The sequence below is a fragment of the Phascolarctos cinereus genome, unplaced genomic scaffold (assembly GCF_003287225.1).
Source record: "Phascolarctos cinereus isolate Bilbo 61053 unplaced genomic scaffold, phaCin_HiC Scaffold_178;HRSCAF=754, whole genome shotgun sequence".
NCBI classification, from domain to species: Eukaryota; Metazoa; Chordata; class Mammalia; order Diprotodontia; family Phascolarctidae; genus Phascolarctos; species Phascolarctos cinereus.
Window position 1 is genome coordinate 18,801 of NW_027555489.1, and position 21,964 is coordinate 40,764.

The 21,964-nt window shown below is 40.3% G+C and overlaps 2 long non-coding RNA genes across 4 annotated transcripts; one reads left to right on the forward strand and one right to left on the reverse strand.

Moving 5' to 3' along the window:
- The first annotated feature begins 198 nt into the window (after nucleotides 1–198).
- On the forward strand, nucleotides 199–21,441 carry LOC110204256 (uncharacterized). Of its 3 annotated transcripts, none has more exons than XR_013485341.1 (3): nucleotides 199–280; nucleotides 809–906; nucleotides 21,165–21,427. It is a non-coding gene; the product is annotated as an uncharacterized LOC110204256 (long non-coding RNA). The 3 variants fall into 3 exon arrangements; XR_013485358.1 differs by lacking the exons at nucleotides 199–280; nucleotides 809–906 and adding exons at nucleotides 14,557–14,584; nucleotides 17,720–17,903 and having other exon boundaries at nucleotides 21,165–21,425; XR_013485354.1 differs by lacking the exons at nucleotides 199–280; nucleotides 809–906 and adding an exon at nucleotides 17,633–17,903 and having other exon boundaries at nucleotides 21,165–21,441.
- Nucleotides 15,055–17,640, reverse strand: LOC110204257 (uncharacterized). Its single transcript, XR_013485363.1, has 2 exons — nucleotides 17,548–17,640; nucleotides 15,055–17,162 (listed from the first exon to the last, which is right to left on the reverse strand). It is a non-coding gene; the product is annotated as an uncharacterized LOC110204257 (long non-coding RNA).
- Nucleotides 21,442–21,964: the final 523 nt, after the last annotated feature.

Consider the following 21,964-nt stretch of genomic DNA (forward strand, 5'->3'; position numbering starts at 1 on the left):
GAAGACACCTGGGTTCACATGGTTCCTCCCGGGTCAAGTGCTTTAGTCTCTCAGTGGCCCCAAGCAGGTCTCTGGATAACAATAAACAGCAGGGAAGATTGGGGCCTGCTCTGGAGAGGGGGTTGTTTTTCACCAGGGAGCTCTGTAGACTCAGGAAGTCATGAGGCGGGGTCAATCTCGAGCCCTTCCTGACTGTCACTGAAACCACTGCAGAGAATCACAAATACCATCTTCCTTCTGCAGGGTTACAAAGAGAAGAATAAATTCATGGCTGCTCAAGGTAAAGTGTTTTACCCAGCTCATTTCTGCCCCTTTGCTTCCTTCTCATTTGTGTGGGAGATGATTGGAGGCAGCAGCCAGGGCTGAGGTTTGTGTTAACCTATCCTCCACGGCAGCCTGGGCCACCCTCTGCACAGGTGGGTTCAGCATGTGTAGCCAGCACCCCTTCCTCATGCTAGAACCCTTTCTCCCTGACCTCACTCCCAGATAACCAAGGCTCTGTCACAGCCAAGACTCGGTCCTCTCCCAGGGTCCATTTGTTTAACTAACCAGCAGAGGGCTTCAGTCAATGAATGGACTGAAATCCATGAACACAGTGCCCACCATATAGTCATGGCTTAATAAATGCTAGTAAGCCCCGCCTGACCCGACACGTTGGGTCCGTGTTGTCCAGCTTGGCAGAAGAGAGCTCTCTCCCTGTGCTCCTCAGAGCTGGTGGTGAGCACCCATCTGGTGGACGGCCTCAGGCTGCCTGGGGGCCAGGTCCTGCAGACTGCCTTTCGACTGTGGCCCTCTCTCTCATCTGCAGGCCCCAAACAGGAGATGGCCAGGGACTTCTGGAGGATGGTCTGGGAGCAGAAGTCAGAGACCATTGTCATGCTGACCAACTTGAAAGAAAGAAAAAAGGTAAGGGGGACGTCTTATGAAGGGCCACCCCTGCGGCCTTGGGATGCCTACTGTAACCACTTCCTTTTCCTACCTTCCTCCTCCCCACCGCAGCGGCCCAGGGGTTCAGGGGCTTGCAGCATTCTCATCTCAAAGTCAAACCTGTGATGACTAAGGCAGATCGTTTATTTTCTGTCTTATTCTGTGGACCCCTCTTGCAATGTCTCATCTGACTTGAGTGGTTTTTTCCAACTGGAGTCACCCAGTAAGTGGGAGCCATGCAAAGTGCTAACTCTGAAGAATATGGGCAAGAGGTGGGCTTGGTGACGGAGGCGGGGAAAGGGCCCTGGTGGCAAGAGTGAGAAGGACGAAGCTCTTTTGCAACCAGACTCAAGAGGTGTGCTGATAAAGGGCAGAGAGAGGGCTCCCATACACTTGAAAAGAAAGTCTTCACCTGCAGCCCAGGTCTTGGGCTCAGAGACTCCACAGAAATGACCCTCACAAAGAGGGGGACAGTGTCAGAGGAAAGGAGGGGGTGTGGTCAGGAGATGCTGTACAGGGGGAAAGAGGCAGGTGAGGGGTCCCAGCATCCCATGACTTTGGGCCAGAAGGGACCTGGGTGTGAGGACTTAAGGCCCTCATTTTATAGGGAAGGAAACTGAGGCCCAGAAAGGAAAGGGGGCTGGCCTGCAGTCACCCAGGGAGTAGAAGAGCCAGATTCCAAAGCCAGGTCTTCTGACATCAGCCCCAGGGCTCTGTTTCATGCTGAGCCGCTGACCTCTGCCTGGCTTCTTTTAGGGGAGACATCAGTCAGTCAGGTAGCATTTATGATTAAGCACCTACTATGGGTTAAGCCCAGAGGATACAAAGAAAGTCAAAAAATAAACAGTCCCTGCCCTGAAGGAAGGAAACAAAAGAACATTGATTAAGCTCTTACTCTGGGCTAGGCTAAGCTTTTACAAATGTTATCTCAGCTGATCCTTACCACAATCCTGCACAATAAGTGCTATTTATTATGAAGCCCATTTTAGGATTGAGGAAACTGAGGCAGACAGAGGTTAGCTGACTTGCCCTGGGTCACAGAGCTAGGGGGTGTCTGAGGCTGGATTTGAACTCATGTCTTTCTGACCCCAGGCCCAGCACTTTGTGTGTGCTATGGCCACTCCCAAAGCCTCTGGCATATAGCCTCATGGGGAGAGAACATTCAGACACCTGTGTGCAAAGAAGAGAGAGACAGTGAATTGGAGATGAGTGAGACAGGGAAGGCCCCAAGATGGAGGAGGACTGGGAAGGCAAGGCAGAAGGTGGGCTTCTGTGGTTTCCTTCCTTGGTGCCAAGGCCCAGTGACCCTGAGCCTAAGACAAACTTTCTTGAAGGTGGCTTTTTAATTCCCTCCTGCATTGAGCAATGCAGAGGCTGGCCCAAGGGTGTCAGGGCCCATTCCTTCTCAGATGCACCGCCAGCTCTTGACGACCCCAGCCCCCACCGATTTTGGCTTCCAATTCTAAAGGATTCTTCCACTCTATCCTCGGCTTTATTTTCACAGGCTTGGAAGCTGCTTTTCAATGATCTTTTTTAGACTAGGTATCCGATGAATGTCTTGAGGTTGTTTGTTTCTGTTTCTAGTTAAACATGAAATTCCTGCAGGTAGCAATAAACTTTTAAAAATATCCGGGCAAATACCCATGCATTTGTCATCGTTTTCTATGTTCGTGCATGTTAATACAGGATAAGATCCTTTCAGTCATGTATCCTTTTTATTTTACCACTAGATTTTAATCCAGACTTATGGACTTTTGCAGGCTTCTTTGGCTCTTCCAGCTTTGTTTCGGGTGCCACCCTGGCAGCATGGAGTAATCTAATGCCCCTACTTCTAGATGGTGACGACCCGCGACATGGACTCTCACTGCCTTTCTTCTCCAGGAGACTCTTCCCTAGATACTACATATATATACACTCTCTTGAGTTTCTGTTTCCTTTTTATGTGATCTTGATGACATCAACTTCTCCGGGAAGCTCTTGTGCAGTTTCTTTGTTTCCTTGGACAATGTGTCTACTCTATTTTTGCCTCTAGTTTTCGAAGTCATCATCCCTATATTGGGACTTGCATCTTTAAGTTTCTTCTCCTCATTCTCTGTCTTACATAGTTCAGTTGGTAAACCTAAATTGGGCTCTTGTGATTCCTTAGCAGACTTAATTATGTTGCTAGATGTTAAAGATGCCATCTTTCATGAACTGTGAAACTCTTAGGTGGTGTCTTTTCCTTACTCTCTATGCATATCTTCTTTTTCAAATTTAACTTGCTTCTCTTTCTAAAAGCCAGTCCATCTTCAGTCACAATGGTCTTCCCCTGCAAATTTTTGATACTTTTTTGTTCATTTTCTGTGTGTAACTCATTGATTTCACTCAAACTCAAATTCACTTCCTGCATAGGTTTATTTCTGCTTCTAGGGTGCAGTACTGCCTTTTGACCCTTTAACATCCCTGGAAAATTCTTTTTTTTTTTTTACCCCATTTCTTATTTACCAGTAGCATGGGAAAACATTTTTTAATAGATATATTTTTAAAACTTTAGGTTTCAAATGTTCTCTCTTCCTCCCTCCCCACCCACCCTCCTTGAAAAGGCAAGTAACTCAATATAAGTTATACATGTGCATTTATGCAAAAGACGTCCATAGTAGACATGTTGTGAAAAACTAACTCTATTTCCCTTAATCCTATCCTGCCCTCCCATTTATTCTATTCTTTCTTTTGACCCTGTCTCTCCTCAGAAGTATTTACTTCTGATTAACCCCTTTCCCAATCTGCCCTCCTCTCTAGCATCCCCCTGCTCTCCTGTATTCCCTCCTTAAGCCAAATCCTATGAGAATAAGATTCACTCCTTCCCTCTCACCTTCCCCTGTTCCCCTTTCATTGTAAAAGACTTTTCTGTTTTTTGGGGGGGTTGTGAGATAATTTACCCCACTCTACCTCTCCCTTTCTTATTCTCTGAGTATAATCCTCTCTCATCCTTAATTTTATTCTCCAGATATGACCCCTTAATCTTCAGCTCACCCTGTGCCCTCTATCTATCTATCTACATACACATACAAATAATTTTTTCCTCCAACTACCCTGATACTGACAAAGGTCTCATGAGTTATAAATATCATCTTTCCATGCAGGAATGTAAATAGTTCAATCTTAATAAGTCATACTCAGGAAGAAGATCAAATGAAATAATATTGTGAGGTTCTTGGCACAGTGTCTGGCACATAGAAGGCTCTGGATAAATGCTTATTTTCTTCTTTCTTTCTGGTAACTCTTTCAAAAACAGCAAACAGAACTAGTCCGGGAGATATTTTGCTCTATTATGTTGGTTCCCTAGATCTCCTCACTGATGATAAGTAGTGATGACAACAGTAAAAACTGTTTCCTTTCATAGAGTATTTTGAAAGCATTGCACTTTTCAAAGTGGTTTTGCATTTATTATGTTATTAGACCATTAGAGCAATGCTGTGAAGAAGGTAGTTCGAGTATTCTTATTCCCTTTTTACAGATTAGGAAAAGTGTGATACAAAGAACTAAGTAATTTGTTTAAGGCAGAAAAGACAGATCCTGGACTCAAGACTCCTGGCTCCCAGCCCAGTGAATTTTGCTACTTACTTTGCTCTGGGTCTCTGAGTCTTCATCCCTAAAATTAGAGGATTAGATTAGATGTTCTCTAAGATCTTTTCCAGCTCTAAAAATGAAGACTCTACCAATGCTTTATGGAAAGACCATGGTCTTGTAGCCTCAAAGAAGAGACTATGACCATATTTATATAGAGAAGAAAAGATAGCCTTCTTCTTTAACCTTAAAAATAGCAGTAGAATGACTGTGAAATCACTCGCTTTGAAATTCAGGGATTTCAAGTATTTATTGGCATGTTTAGGACACTTATGAAGCTATTAAGAACTTGGAAAATGAAGACATTTTTCTCTTAGAGCAACAGAAAGATGGGCAGAAGAGCTGGGAAGAATGTCCACCTGATTTGCTTCACAAGGAAGAGCAAACGACTACAAGAGACCAATCCCCATTCACCCGGAACTTGCAAACTAAAAGTTCCCAGCCCCAGTACTAGAGTTTCATCAATCAACTTACTAGTTTTCTGAGCAACACCCTTAACACCGTACCAAATACAGAGGAAGCTGTGATGGAAAGGATACAAGAAATCAGTACTAATGATTTGGATAGATGTGAGTATGTTGGCAGAAAAGTTGTCACTTAAGAATTTTCTGCTCATATGGTTTACGTTCCTAATACAGAAAATGCTTGTGCCTCATTTCAAATTAAAAATCCGTTTCCATTGTTGAGATTTTGCAACAGTAAGGCAAGAGAAGGTGTAAAAAGTCTATGAAGTTAATTGTTCCATTTCTCATAGCAAAATATTTCCAGTTGTTAAAATCCAATAATGCTGCTTATATCACTTCAGAAGGAGATCTCCCAAACTCACTTGGAAGTATATCTAGTGAATATGTGATGGTTGTCAAACTCTTTCCCCCCCCTAGAACTGATATAAAACCAAAAAGGTAGCAATAAGGCTCATTTAAAAAGCGCAATCACTTGTTCAATTTCTGCAGAACAGTTTAACCAACAGCCTCATATAGAAAATTCATAATCCTGAAATCAGTGTAGTGAAAACTGTCTCTTCATCTCTTTGTCGACCTCCAGTTCACACAAATATTGATGTTTATCTTGGATTGAATATGTTTTGCAGAGGCCTTCCATAGAAGTCTTGTTTTTGCCTAGTAGTCTAGCTTTTTCTCATTGGGCAAGTTTCTCTAGTGTCCTGAAAATTTAGTAGACTGTTACATTATTAAGTTTAAGCGGAAGTGTTTTATTTTCATATATGAGCCTCCCTTCTCTCCTCTCCATTTCAGCTGATGATATACACTGCAGATTTCCTGGGGGAAAAGTTCCCAGCATAATGAAATCCATATTTTGACTATAATACTTGGATTCACATGTTTGCTTGGAAAGGAAAGAGCAAACATGGGATATAGGGACAAATCTCACTTTTATAGTTTCCTTGTAGAGAACTGATGTCCTTCAGTAAGAGATCCAGTTGCTAACTCATCAGGTGGAGCAGCTGCATCAGCTTTATCAAGAGGCTGTGTGTGACTCATCCCAACTGAAGAAAATCTTCTGGAGCAGAAGAAGTCCACGAAGCTTTCAGAAGGGAAAATTACCATTGATGACTTCTTTCAAGGGAGATGGGATTTAGACAAGTAGAAAGCAAGGCTCCAATTAAGTATATGGCAAAGAAAAATTAAGATTTTAAAATTATATCAATGGTCTCAATTTTAACCAATGTGCAATCTAAGAATGATTATCCAATGGGGAGAATCCAGATGTAATAACAACTAGATGGTTGAAGTATTTTTAAGCTGAGAGCATTACTGGTGAAGTGATGGCTTGGCCAATGAGAGCCCATCACTAGGAGCATGCACAATACACTCTGGCTGATGTGTTTTCCTTCATGGATGTTTGGTGAGCCAGTTTCTGGGCATGCTCTGAAGAGGAAAGTAATGGCCAGTATTACTATTTTACTCTCGATGACTATTATCATTAAAATTATTACTATAATCCCTATTACTCTCTAATACTTTATTACTCTTGTTATGAGAGGCCAAGCACACTGCACATGGTCCCTAAGGACTGGGCTCCCATTGGCCAGTCACATTACACTGGTACTGTTCTCCATGAGCTCAGAATCAACTGGGAACACAGCATGCACATAACTAACATGGAGCCACTTTCAACAAAATAAAAAAAGTACAGATCACCTACTTTACATGTTGTTGTTCATGTCGTTCATGACAGGCAGCACTCAGGAGGAGATCTACATCTGGTACCTAGCTCCATCCACTGGTTTTTGGGTGACCTTGAATAAACAGCTTCAACTCTTAGGGTTTGGTTAGTCATCTATACAGTGAGGATGGTAAGACCTAACCACTGGGATCGTAGTGAGGCTCAAACGAGTCAATGGATCTTAAATGCTTTGTGAACCTCTGAGTGCCAGAACGTATTAAATATCATCATTTTATAATAGGTTAACTCTTCATGCAAAATAAGCAGCCATACTTATCATTGGCTCCAGGACAATATTTTAATCTTGAATATCATTCCAAAGCAGAATGAGTCATGAGTTGTGTAGATGAAAGTTGCAAGCAGAAGAACCCAATGGAAATATTCAAAGGCAGACTTTTAATAATTGTCTTGCATTCCCTTACTGTTTCTGGAAAGCAGAATCGGTCTGCTTTTCAATTAGGCCAATTCTGGGAATTAGTCTGAAGGCAATTTTATTTCCCAAATGGTCTTCAAATACTTTACATTTAGGAAAGCTGCCACCGGTTGTGACAAGAGCTGTAATGATGAGTTTTTGCTGTGAGAGAAGTATTGCAAAAGCACCCTGAGATATTACTGGAGAGGTTGCCATGAGATTAAGGAGTGAACAAGGAAAAGCTCAGGGGGAAGGGCGCCTGCATTTGGTGAAAGATGAATAGTTAGGACCTGAGTTCAAATCCAGCCTCTGACCAAACACTTGACACTTACTAGCTGTGTGACCCTGGGCAAGTCACTTAATCCCAATTGCCTAAAAACAAAAAAAGATGAACAGTTAATTAATTATGCTGGCTAATTGAGTGCTACACTCAGGTGTTTCCATGCTTCTGAAGGATTGGAAGGGCTTAATAGGAGAGAGGTAGGAATAAGCATTTATTAAGCACCTACCATGTGCTAAGCATTGTACTAAGCACTGTTTCCAAATATTATCTAATCTGGTTTTTACATTTTGCAGTTGAGGAAACTCAGGCAAACATAGGTTACAGTGACTTACCCAGAATCCCTCGGTAAGTGTCTGACCTAGATTTGAACTGAGGTCTTCCTGACTTCAGGCCCAGTGCTCTATCCCCTGGGCCACCAGCTGCCTCCAAATGTAATGGCCATAAAATGGTGGCACATGGGATAAAACCCTGATCACCTCACAGTCATCTTGGCTCTTTCTCAGGCTGTGGCAACAGTGTGGAATAGGCCAGCAGAAACTGTACAGGCAGGGAAGGGCTGTTGTCAGTGTGTGTGTGGGCATTGCCCTGCAAGGTTGCTTTATTGTCTGCCACTCAAAGAACAGGTTCCCAAGAAACAAAAAATCCCAAATCTGAATGGCAGCTCCAGTTTCTTATACTTCTTCTAGTCTCTCTCCTTTACCCCACAATGGCAAGTGAAGTGATTTTCTTAAGCATCATTTAGTCCCTCACGGTCACTGAAAGAATTCTATAACTGATCTTCATTGACTAAGATTTGCTTTTCCCCTGGGCTATGGGCAGCTAGGTGGCAGAAGGACAGAGTGCTGGGCCTTGAATCAGGAAGATATGATCAGAAAGATCAGCTTCAGGTACTAGCTGTGTCACCCTGGGCAAATCACTTACTCCTGCTGTTTGCCTCAGTTTCTTCATCTGTAAAATGAGTTGCAGAAGGAAATGACAAACCGCTCTAGTGCCTTTGCCAAGAAATCCCCAAATGGGGTCCTGAAGAATTAGAAACGACCGAACAACAGTCAAAGTATCTCTTTATTGTTATTTTAAAAATATCAGCTAAACTAATGTTCTTTTCCTCTGCTAGATTCCAAACCCAGTTGTAAGTTGATATAAATTCAGGGGAATAGTGAATAAAACCTCATTAAAAATGACTCCTTTTACTGGTAGGTGCATTGGGTAATTGATAGAGAATAAGCAGGAATGGGGGGGGTGAGTAATTGAGACAGATTGCATTGTTAGCTATTTCCTATGCTCTGTAAATGAGAGCTTGAAATCAGTATCCCATTTAAGCTATATCTAATGGGGACTTTTGAAGAGAGAAGCAGTGTAGGAAAGATAAATGAGAAAGCATGATTCAGACTGCTGTGTTCAGACCTCCTGAAGGTGGTGCATGTAACAGTCCCTAGATGGTCTCAGAAATAGGACAGTTAAGCTGAAATAATAATAACTACTTCATATAGTACTTCAAGACTCGGAAAGCCCTTTTTTATATACATATATGTATATATATACATATGTGTGTGTGTGTATACACACACACACATATATGTATGTTAAGTTATTCGGTCCTCACAACACCCTTTGAGGTAGGTGCTATTATTAACCCCATTTTACAGCTGTGGAAACTGAATCACAGAGATTCTAAGGAACTTGCCCAGGGTCCCACAACTTGTGTCCGAGGCAGAACTGCAATTCAAACCTTCCTGACAGGAAAACCTTGTTTTGGTATATCTTTACTTTTTTCCCTTCCTTTAAACCAAGGGTCTTAATCTTGGGTCCCTTGTCCCCAAGGATTGATTTCAATGGACCTCTGAACTTGAAAGAGGAAAAATTATATCTTTATTTTTATTAACCTCTAACTGAAGTTTGTCATTTCTTTGTATAAGCCACAACAACCCACAGTAGTATTAGTATTACCTGTGACTTTGTCTCCAATTGTAAGGTCTGGAATTCCTTTTGCTGGGGAACCCTGTAGCACCCCATAATCATGGATTGGTTTTTTTATGCCAAATGAAGAGGTCAAGCATCTCCAGATTGATTGTTGGTAATAGTTTAAGCATCATTATGAACACTTACAAACAAGGGCAATCTTCAGTCTGGGGTTGCAGCCCCGCAGATCAGTTGATTCCCACTAACAGACCCAAAAATCTCTGTGGTAATTAGAGAAAACAGATGAAGAGAGGAGGAACTGAGAGTGTCTCACTGGCTGGCATATATTTTCAGTGTTTTCCTTAGTAATAAGCTTGGGAGTTAAGCCAATGTTATGCCCTGAAATAAATGTATTTCTCGATCATATATGGGTCATGATATTCTTGTCATGACTTTCATATGTCATAGTGTCTTAAGTTTTGACTCGGTGTCTAAAATATAATTTTTCTTAAGTTACAATTGGTAAAGAGATCACCAGTTTGGGATTCTACCTTTCACAGGATTTAAGTTTTTATGGCTTTTTGCTTATTGCTATTTCCCAAAAGGAACCCTATAATCCACCCCTGAAAAGGCACCCATACATTCTTTCTGAATATTTTTCACAATGTCTTTGGGGCAGCTGTATACTAGGGTGCTTTAGGGCCTTTTTAGTACAGTCAGAATGATCTCATTTGTAAGCATAAACCACATAAGCAATACAAGCACAGATAGGAAAACACCATGACCAATAAGAAAATGATCACAATTATTAAAGTTTTCTTCCCTCCCACCCCTGGGGAGGTGAAGGAAGAACCAGTGGCATTTGGAGATCAATGGTTGAGCTGACTATCTGAACTGAACTGAATACAGGTGGGTAGAGTTTCTGAACAACATGGCATGGGCAGGTTTACAACAAATTGGGGCATGACACAGGATAGAATCAATTACAGAAGGACATCAGAACAACTGGATCTTCTGTTTTCCCCCTTTCTGTCAAGGGGAAACTTGCACAATGATGAGCATCACCTGATCTTAAGTAAAATTCTTTGTCTGGTTCCAAGTTTCTTGTAGACACTCCTTAGATGTTCCTGCTAAAATGTTTCACAGAACAGATCTCAGTACAAGTTTAATACCGCCTGACACATGTTTGTAGCTAGATCATGTTGTGAAAACCAGCTCAAACCTTCGAGTTCTGATCTTAACCATAGAGTCACATCAGTGTAGGAACCCAGAGTTTGCTTGAAGCTTCAGAAAATTCAGGTTTTTACATGGCATGTTAGAATGATTTACATATGATATACAAGATTGTCTGACCTTGTCACTTTCTCAAGTTTCCACTCTGATTCCAATTCCTTTAGGAGGATCAGATGCTATTGAGGATTCAGTCCTATACGTGAAAATATAAGTAAGAACACTCTTGCAGGTAGAAGCTTTCCACCCTTCAGTTCAATAGTTACATTAATTAATTTACTTATAATAGGCTTACTTTACTCCAATTATAAGAAAAGATTTGGGAGGATTCACAAGTAATCAATTCCACAATAGTGCATATCAATAAGTCGTTAGTAATGATATATGTTTGTACGACAGGACACATAGGACAAACAGGTGTTTTTTCCACAGTAGTAATAAACTGAAATGAAATTGCCTTTTTGATTAATGCAACACAAATTATTTCCTAAGTTACTTCCCCCTAAGAAAACTGATTGCACTGAAATTCTCTTCTCAAAAGAAAACTGAAGATGTTTCTGATTTAGTTTCAGTCATTCATAGAATAACAGCCAGGCGCTTCAGTCAGTCGTACCAATACCCAATTATTCTGGTATCATTTGGAAATATTTAAGGACTTTGTTTTATCTTTGCCTAATTATTCCGATATTCTTCTGAAAGGATGAGCTATTTCAGGGACTTAATTTGTCATAATCTCTGTAGGCATTAGCTGATTGATGGCAATCCTGGGGTGCTAATTTACTTACTTGTTTGGGACATGGAAATGCTACACATTCAGATGGAAAACAGCAAGATCTCACATAATTGCATTGTGCTCATATCTTCTACTGACCACTTGCTCTGATTTTAGAAATTTGGTATAAAAGGAAAACAACAACGACAACAGCAGGGCATGATTATACCAGATTCAAACTGTCCTTCAGGCTGAGGCACATATATGACATGATCAAGCATCCTGATATATGTTTGATTTCCGGAAAGACTCACAGTTTGCAAAGAACCACGCAGTTGCAATTCCAGGTCATAGCCAGACTCAGGAATGGCCAGGAGGGAAATACTCCTTCTCAAAGGAACACAATGGGGAAACTAAGCAGGAAGATCCCAACTTATGCTGAGGCCAAGGTTTCCTCTTGGCTTTCCCTTTTTCCTCCATCTGTAACAGTCCAGGATCACAGTCCCTCTGGGTGGCTTGCGGCAAACCACAACGTGTAAGTAGTCTGAGCTGCCTGAATGGGGACCCAGCTGGCCAATTTCAGTTGGGCAAATCAGTTTCTCCCTTCCCCAGGCTTCTCCTTTCTTCTCCTCTCCTTTTTTTCTCCTCTCCTCTCTTATCTTCCTCTCTTCTCTCCACCACTCCTGCTCCTTTCCTCTCCTTTCCTCCCCTCCATCTCTTCCTTCTCCTCTGTTCTCATGGGGTATCAAGCCCAAACATGAGAATGTTCTGCCCAAAGGAAGGTAAATTTTGATGACTGAAACCTAACTTGTTAACTTAGGTTTAATTGGATAGATTTCATTTTCAGAGACCATGCCTTAAACCCAATTCACTCTGGATCTCATTGATTGGACAACAATAGGGCCCAGCCCCAGCACCACTTCATGGTTATATTTTGGGCCCTCCTGGCTCAGAATGAATGTCAATAATAGGTGTTTCTCTTTTGGCCAGCAATTCTGAAAGTTTTCCCCTTTCAGTTTGATTTTTTTTTTTTATTAAAGGGGCTGTCTCTTGATTCACTTCTTAAATAGGCCTATTCACTGAATGGGTGTTGCCTAACTCAAAGTGAGAACTCAGAAAGACCTTAATTTGGAAAGGCCAAGGTCTCCCCCTGCATCCTGGGCAACCTTCAGTCCTCCTGATTTATATATGGCCACTGGACCTAGGTGGCTCTGGAGGAGAAAATGAGGCAGGTGACTTTGCACAGCTCTCCCTCTCTGAAATCCAATTCAATTGCAAGTCATGACATCATCTCCCTGATGCCATGGTTCATTGTGAGAAGGACAGAGAAACCCAAACCTTAGGGCATTACTTTCAAATGGTGGATTTCTGACTCAATGATTCATCAGACATCTATACATAAATTCAAAGCTGAAACCTAAAAATGAAATCTCTTGCTGTTCTGAGAGCTTTTACCTGAAATGGTAAGTTCCCCTAATCACGGCTTAGGGCGAGATACAATTATTTTTTACTCTCATGGAGTTGCAATAAGCAATACAAATTTACCAGGCCTCACATACACAAGAGATTTGGCTTAACATCTTTCATTGGTTTTTCTTTCTTTCTCAAATTTAAAATTTTCCTGGTGTGAGGGTCAATTGTTAGAACTCATTTCTACATGATACATAAACTTGCAAATTCTGAGCAAACAAGCTCTTTTCCCAGGACTGCTGACCTTGCCCACACAGATGGTTTCCAGGGACCTGGCAAATTTACAAAATAAGGGGAAGCAACAAGGACCCCAGAGAAGTTGCTGATCCAGAGACCCCTGCCTGTCCTACCCATGCTGTTCTTCCTCTGTACTGATGTCAAGCACATATTCTCTGGGTGGCAAGTCCTCTATTTTCAGTCTTAATTTAGTTTGTTTTGCCCTGACTGAATTTCTCCCATATCTTTCTATGGCTACCCACTTGACAGGATGTCTTTCTGGGTTCCGATGTAGCACTGTGCATTCTGCACTGGTGTCTACCAGAGTGGATAGGGTTTATTTATTTTTAGGACCCCAGTGTACAGTACCTCACTTGTGGCCTCCATTGACCCCCTATATCCCTATATCAGAGGCAACCTTGGCCATCTTCCTAAGAGAGGAGAGTTTGGGGTATCTACCCCACTTACCCTTAGAGCTACTGTGGACTGTGCTCTTTGACACCCACCCCTCAATTTAGAATAGACTAACCCTACTGCATGTCCTCATACCTCATGGAGGGCTGCTCTGAATTGACATAACCAATATGGATAAGACTTTCCCCTCATCCCCTCCTTTTGACACATAGTAATCAAGATCCTTAGTGGGTAAGTCAATTGAGTATCCCTTGCAACATACTCTGCAATTAATAAATAATTGACTTGAAACCACTGCAAATTTCCTGGCCATTGAACCTCATGATATCATTATCAGCAATCATTTTTTTAAAATGTCAATATTCTACTGGTATAGCAGTGAGGTCATCACTCCACCATCATCTGGTGGAAATGTCAACCTTCTACTGGCATAGCAGTGCAGCCGTTTAATAAGATAGGATTCTTCAACCAGTTGGTGCTGGATTTGCATTTTTCTACTTTACTATATAGGGTAGAAACATTGGTCTTCATCTTCTAAATAAAGTGCAGTATATCATATACTTCTACTTGCAAGTCTTCGTGTAATTTGTGAGACTGCTTTGGAAAAAGGTAAGAGACATATAGCCATCAAAATAACAGCTGTGTGATCTGATCTCCCAGCAGCTTCCAGGTTCATAGTTCTAATACTAAGTCATACATATACATACATACACACATATATGTATATTTATACACACACACACACACACAGAGACACATACACAAATATGTATATACACACATAGTGAATCATCTTTTGAATCCAGATCCTTAGTGTTTTATTCTATTCAGTATCCCTAGCCACACACTAGGCAATTAATATATGTATTTGTTAAATTGAATTGAATTGAAATCACTGCAAGTTTCTGACTGTTGATCCTTGTGGTATCAGCACTCAACAACCATTTCTTTAAAATGTCAACATTCTACTGGCAGAGCAGTGATGTCATCACTCAGCAACCATTTCTTTGAAATGTTAACATTCTACTGGCATAGCAGTGCAGCCATTTAATAAGACAGGATCTTTCTGTGGATTGGTCTTAGACTTTCATTTTTCTTTTGAAGTGATTTACTAAAAACTTTGATGTTCTTAGTTTTCTAGATAAAGAATAGTAAATCATATATATATATATATATATATATATATATATATATATACATTATATCATTTGTAAAACTACTTTGGAAAAAGGTAAGAGAGATATTGGCATCAATATCAGAGCTGGGTGGTCTGATCTCCAAGTAGCTTCATGTTTTATAACTCTTATAGTATGTGTATAATATATATACTACAAATATGTATGTACACACGTATGTGCACATGTATAAGAATGTATAATATAAATGTGCACGTATTTATATATGTATACGTATATATGCATTTCCATATGTTTCCATATGTGTATATATGTATACATACACACTCACATACATACATACTTACATCATACTGATAGCTCTCAATTTCCCCTTCCTCTCTCTCTCTATGTATATACATATGTATATATATAATGCATATCCCTGCTTAATTGTAGCCTTCTGCGGTGAGGGAAGGTGAGGAAGGGGGAAAAAAGAACAATGTAAAAAGTGCACAACAGTGTAGAAAATGTATAAGGAAGCAAAGATGGACAGATCTAAACACAATGAGTAGTATTTAGTATATATGCTTTCTTCAAATGGAAATTTATTGATGTATATTTTCAATCCTCTCTCACATACTGCTGTGCACAAGACAATGCTTTTTTCCTCTTATTTTGTATTATTTTAGTTTTAGTACTTAAAGGGTTTTTTTGTTTTTTCTTGTCTTGTTTTTAAGTTTAATTATAAAAAATGGAAAATGAAAATAAACAGTCACACTACTGTGTTGTACCCATCACACGTCAAAGGCTTCAAAAACTTTGCTTAATAGTTGGTGCCCATTTTATTGCACTAATTTTTGGAGATAGGACTAAAACTTGCAATGTAGGATAACTGAGTGATATTGAGACTTTTCTGATTTATTCAACATATTTTAGTGGACATGATATTTGATATTTGTTTAAAATTTTTTTCCCCAGAAGCAAATCTGTGAAACTCTAAGGAAAGTTTTCCCTTGGAGCACAAAAATTGACAAAATTGGAACACAGAAAAATGAAAAACAGTGTCCTCAAAAATTACATCACTATATAGAGGGGCGGACATAAGCAGAGTCAGAGTAGGAAGGTCCCTGTGTGGCATATACATCTGAGCAAGTGTTACAACTTTTGAGACTCAGTTTTCTCAGCCGAAAAAGAGGAAGTACTAATATCTTCCCTCTCTACCTCACAGTACTATGATGAGGATCAAGACAGACAAGATGATAATACCTTTAAAGGAATTTTGTGCACAGCAAAAGATGAAAGAGTAGAATGGTATCATTAAGTCATCAGTAGTTGAGGGACAGGCACCAGAAGACCCCAAATGTCTCAATGAATCACCCACTCTTACCCTTCATTCACTATATAGTGCTAGAATCATCTCTGCTGGATTCATCTTGCAAATTCCTTAGGCTAAGAACAGTATTACATTAATAGTCATTAGGATAATATAGCATTGTTCTAGAGTATAGTAGGGATGTGTTAGAACCTATGGGCTTGAGCAAGGCTTTGATTGAAGGTTGGAGAGGAGATGATTTGGAGAGGGTAGGACAAAGTGGTGTGTGGCAATGAGGGTTGGGGGCGTTCCAGGGCACTGGCCAACTCCGAGGGAGAATACTGAAAAGGAAAGTAGAGGACACCAAAAACATTCATTACTGAATGACAGTACCAAATTTCCTAGGGATACCTAGCCTGTTTAATCCATTCTTTTGCCCTCTTCAGGGTCAGTCCCATTAAAGACAAACAAAGTTAAATACTTCACCATTTTACCTCAATGAAGGATAACCATGTTGAGGAACACTCAGAGCAAAGATCCTTTGTTGGAACAATCCCAAAGAGGCCAGCACAAAGTCCCCTCCAGAGTTCTAATGGAAAGCCCCAGTTGGAACAATCCTATACTGAATTATACATGGATACTGACAAAGGGAGACATTTTAAACAGGGATGAGCCTATGCTAACTTGTGAAGGACATTAAGTTTGTCTTCAAGAACCATCATCTTTTTGCCCCTTCCCCTCACCTACATTTTTTGTCACCTTCCTCCTTCTTCAAGGAGGTGCCCAGTGGCTCTCTACCACCTAAGGGATTGTCATTAAGCTTCTCACCCAAGTCTGCCCTCCTAGACAAAATCCCAGTTTAGATTATGTAATCCCCAGATTGGATTAGACAGTCGTCCCTTCTCATCCAGCAAATTTTGCATGACTGGCAAGATTCTGTTCTCAGGAACTGACTAATTTGAACAAAGATGTAAATGACTGATGTTATTCCTTTCAGATGTCCCTTCTTTTAGCTAGAGAGGCCTATCCTCACTTAATAGGTTTTATTCTAGTCAGAAATTCTGAAGGTCTTCCACTTTCAGATGGATTCTTTTGTGAAGGCACAGTAGGCCATCTTTTGCCTCATTGCTTACCAAACTGAATCACTAAATGGGTGTTGCCTCAGAGAAACTGAAACCTGGGAAACACCTTAATTTAAAAAGCTCAAGGTCTTTTAATGCATCTGGTGCTGCCTCCAGTGGTCCTGACCTATGTGTTGCCCAGAACTCTGATGACTGTGGAGCAGAGGGTTGGGCTGATGACTTGGCACAGCTCTGTCTTACTTAAATCCAAATCACTTGCAAGTCAAAATGTCACTCTTGTAATTCACTGGTCCTCTTCTAAAATGAAGGATGAACAAAAATCAATGCCTATAACCCAATTGTTTAGGTTAATATAGTTTATACATACCTATATATATATATATGATTCATGAGTTATTATATATTCTAATTTATGAACAACATATACATTTGTACATAGGTAAATACACATGTGTATATTCATATGTAAATATATATACATATATGTATATATATACATATGTGTATATATACACACACACACATATATATATATATATATATATATATATATATATATATGCGCACACATACATATATCCACACTTATGTGTGTATAAAGACAAGGTACTGCAACAGTTACAATCTAAACACTGTGTTTTCATCATCTTTTTAGAAGATGCTTTTTAGAAGCAAAGCCCACCTTCTTGGCTCCAAGCAGGCCAGGTAGCACAGTTCCACTGGGGCAGCTCCAAGGAAAACTTGCTAAATAGTGAGAAAGAGATTGTAGTGGAACCTTTCTGAGGACATTGCTGTGGACTCTACATGGACCTTGTGGCCTCCTTCTCATTGACATACATATTGTCTCCATGCAGAACCAGCCGTATCATCCAGAAGATTCTTCCTGTCATGTCTGCAATGGCAAACGAATTTTCAAATCAACAACATGCAAGAAAGTCTGTTAGGAAACGACAAAAAGGTCTATGTCAGATCCTAATTGGAAGAATCAGGCTTCTCTTTTCATGTTTATCTAGGAATAACAGCGCAGTGGTGGATCAGGTACTCTGACATTTTTCCATCTACTTTCCACACTCTTATAAGATATGCCACTGTGTAATAGTTTTCTGCAAACTTGCTTGGGGTTTTAGCCTATGCTGTCACTGAAAAAGAAAAAGGAAACATTCTGTTGGATGTCCATCTCCCCATAACTGATGTGGCTGGGTGCTTCACAATTCCTTTTCTGCACACTTACCAGTAAAATTCACTAGACTTCAGATTGTTTGAATCCTTGCCCCTAACAACTCCAAAGCAATTTAAAATGAAACATTTTCTTCCAATGAAAATTAAAGCAGAGTTAATTTGGTTTCAGTATTTATGAGGTGTTTTATGGCTTCCTCTAACTGTAGAAATAGTTAATACTGAGTCACACACCTCATCAATACAGTTTATGGCTCATATTCTAAACAGAAGGGCTAGAACTCAATAACAAAATGTTCCCTTTGACAAGACACAAGGAAAAAGGGAGTAAAAAGACTGAAAACATTAACTGTACTCCTCACCCTATTAAGAGAAAGATCGGTGACCATCCTACTTCATGGTTACTAGTAAATCAGAGAAAATGTAGGTCCCTGTTCATTTATTAAAAAAAAAAAGTCAACATAAACTGTTCTAATTCTTTTAGCTAATGTAGGAGTGTACCAGAAAAAAGATTATCTAGTATTAGCCCAAGAGATAACACACAAATTGTATTCCCTACCCCTTGAAAAAGGATTAGGTTAGGATTCAAGATTGAGGTTTAAGTCCTGGTACTATTGAGAACTTTCTAGGTGACTTTGAATGTTTGTTTGAAAAACAGATAATTTAGGAGAGTTTCTTTTAGTCAATTTAAATACTTAAAGGATTGTCATCAGAAAATGGTGTCCTACTTAATGCCAAAGGGAAGAATTAGGAAGTCACAAGGTGGCATATTCTGATCTCATAAAAAGAGAAACTTTGTGACAATTAGAACTTTCAAAAGAAGAATGGGCTACCTTTGAGGTAGTGAGGTCTCTGTCACTGGAAATCTTCAGGCAAAGTATAGATGACCCTTTGATTTAATCCCCTCTGAGCTACTTAATAATTCAAAGTGTTTGAATGAGGAAAGAATACTATCCAGTCTTAGTCTTAGGAGACCTAGTTAAGAATCCCATTTCTGCTACTGTGTGACTGTTTCTTTGTCCAGAAAATAGTGATCTTTAAGATTCCCCAAAATTCTACTCTTCAGTGACATCTGTGAAGTGACAAAATGAAACAGTTTTCTCTTCCCTCTCTCTCTTCTCTCTGTCTCTCATTGAGATAAGAACCAGGCATTAATAGAGAGAAGGCACTAGAATTAATAACTTACAGGGATGTCTTGTTGAAAGTGGGATTTTAGGTAGAACGTTAAGGAAGCCAGGAAAACAAAAATGGCTATGAAGCAGGAAATGATTCACTGGTGCAACCAGTGAAAATGCCTGGAATTGAGAGATAGAGTTTCTAGTTTGAAGAACAATAACAAGGCCAATGCCTTAATGACTCAGAGTACATGAAAAGGTCTCCTTATTTCCTTCTATCCTTCCTTCCTTCCTTCTTTCTTCCTTCCTTCCCTCCTTCCTTCCTTCCTTTTCTTTCCTTCCTTTCCTCTCCTCCTCTCTGTCTCTCTATCCTTGTCTTTCTCTCTCTCCCTCCCTCTCCCTCCCTCCTGTCTTCTCTCTTTTATCTATGGATACTGTGGAGCTATTATATCCTTCTTTGTGTCTTAGACATCCCTGGTTCCATAAAACTTCTTTTTTGGAAATGTCATCTTCTATTTACTCAGATTTTCAGCCTTTCCTGAATTGGAACTTTTCTCAAGGTCAGCCTCCTCCCACTTTTGCACTCTTAGATGGTGGGATCTTGCTTCCTTTTGATCTGTATTATCTGGGCTCCCAACTTTGGTTTGCATTACTGCTGATGTCTGTGCTTAGAATGCGGCAGGTAGATCTGACTTCAAATTGCTTCTCAGACACTTACTAGCTGTGTGACCCTGGCCAAGTCACTTATCTCCTATTTGCCTTGGTTCCTAATCTGCAAAACGGGGACACACTGGAGAAGGAAATAGAAAACCACTTTAGTGTCTGCCATAAAACCCCATGGACAGAATCCATGGGGTCAAGGCATGTTGGACATGACAGAATGACTGAACAACAAAAACAGCAGCAGCAACAGATCCCTATGTTTTGTCTTTGGGGTAACTCAGGTCAGAGTGCCGCAAAGAGCCCCTGAATGTGTCAGATTGATTTTGGGGGTTTGAAATTTTCATTTCACCTGGTTCAGTGTGATCAATGTATCTTCTTCTGATGGTTATTTAACTGATAGTAGACTATTTTTCCTTGTTATGTGTTAGTTTCATAAACTTTTACTCAACAAAATATTAATATAACTGACAATTTAGAAAGCTTCTTCCCCTTATTTGATATTAGAGGGAGCTATTGTCATAGAGGAAATATCTATATCTCAGGAACTTAGAAAAGAAATAAAAATATGGGTCATGACAATGATGATGATGATGGTGGTCATAATAATAAGACCCAATAGCTATAATATGTAAGAGTTTCCAATTCAATTAGATGGTCATTGACGAAAAGGATCAAGCCACTTCATGTCTCTGGCCTTCAGTGTCCTCATAGATACACTCAGTTCCCCCCCCCCAAAGTCATCTTCAGTTTCAAGTCCTATGATCCTCTGGAATTCAATGGATCTGCCTGGTAACCAAAAGAATAAGAACTCTTCTATGAGTGACCAATGTGGCTTACTGTCACTGCAAAACTTTTAGGGGCTGTTAGACAAATTTTCCTCCGACTTTTAAAAATAATTTTTCATGGTCCTTGTGCTCCATGGTAGACACATTTATCTAGGCAGACACATATTCTTTTATGTCAAGTTAAGTGACTGAGCATTCATCAAGTGTCAGCTATGTTTCAGTCACTATGTTAAGTGTAGGGGATTCAAAGAAAGGCACAAGACAGTCCCCTGCCCTCAAGGAGCTGCCATTCTAATGGGGGAGGCAACAAGGAAAAAACTATGTTCATACAATAAAAATGTTTAGTCTTCTTTCCCAGAAAGAAGGTAAAGACCCTTTGCTGATTGTCCTGGTAGGACTGCTTTTGGGGGATGATTAATCATATGCTGGGTTAGTAGAGAAGAATAGTGTTGTTTCTTGTTTCCCATTTGAGTGACTGTGGTGGGATGGTCATTTCTTAGTCCTATCCATAAGGCTGGTGTTAAAGGCTCACATACTGAGGTTGTCATTTCTCTTTTCAGTCTCCTTTAGACCCATCCCTGGAAGCAGTTTCCTCCCCAAAGCATAAACAGCACTTCAAAGGGGCAGCTGACCCAGTCCATACGTCTGACCATGCAGATCTGCTGGGGGAGGCCAAGAAGACTCTGCAGACAGAGGTGCGTGGATCATCTTCATAGAGTTTTCAGGGGAAGTTCTTCCTCAATAAACGTGAATGATAAACGCGCTGATTACTGGCTCTCCAGCCATTTTCTAATGTGTTTTTTAAAAAAATATGCTGATGGCAGTGTTCCTTTGACTATGGTTTCTGTAAGATCCAAATCGCTGCTTCTCTTTCAAAGAGAAGGTTTGAATTTTGCGAGTGGTAAGGTGGCCTTCAGGCAGAACACCATATACTAGAGAATGAGGAAGCTGCTTCTTGGCACGCTTGAACCCAACAATTACACAGGGCTTCAATTTTTTATGTTGTCCCCAATACTATTAAATTTTAAAACAGCACTACAACTTTTGTGACATCTTATACTGCATACTATATAGGCCTACTGCAATTGTGTAATGTAGATACATTAACCACACTTGACATATATGGAAACTGAGTCTCAGAGAGTTTTAAGTGACTTGTCCACGATCTCACAACTGGTGTGTGATAGAAGTGTCAACTGAGTTCAACTTTCTGACCCCCATCCAGCACTAATCACTCACATCAGGCTGCCTCTCCTCACCAACCTGAGCAAAGTAACCGATGAATGAAATTAATTAGAGGAGCTCTTCCCTCCATTTTCCCCTGGAAAGGAAGAAACTCTGACTTCCAAAATTCAGCTCT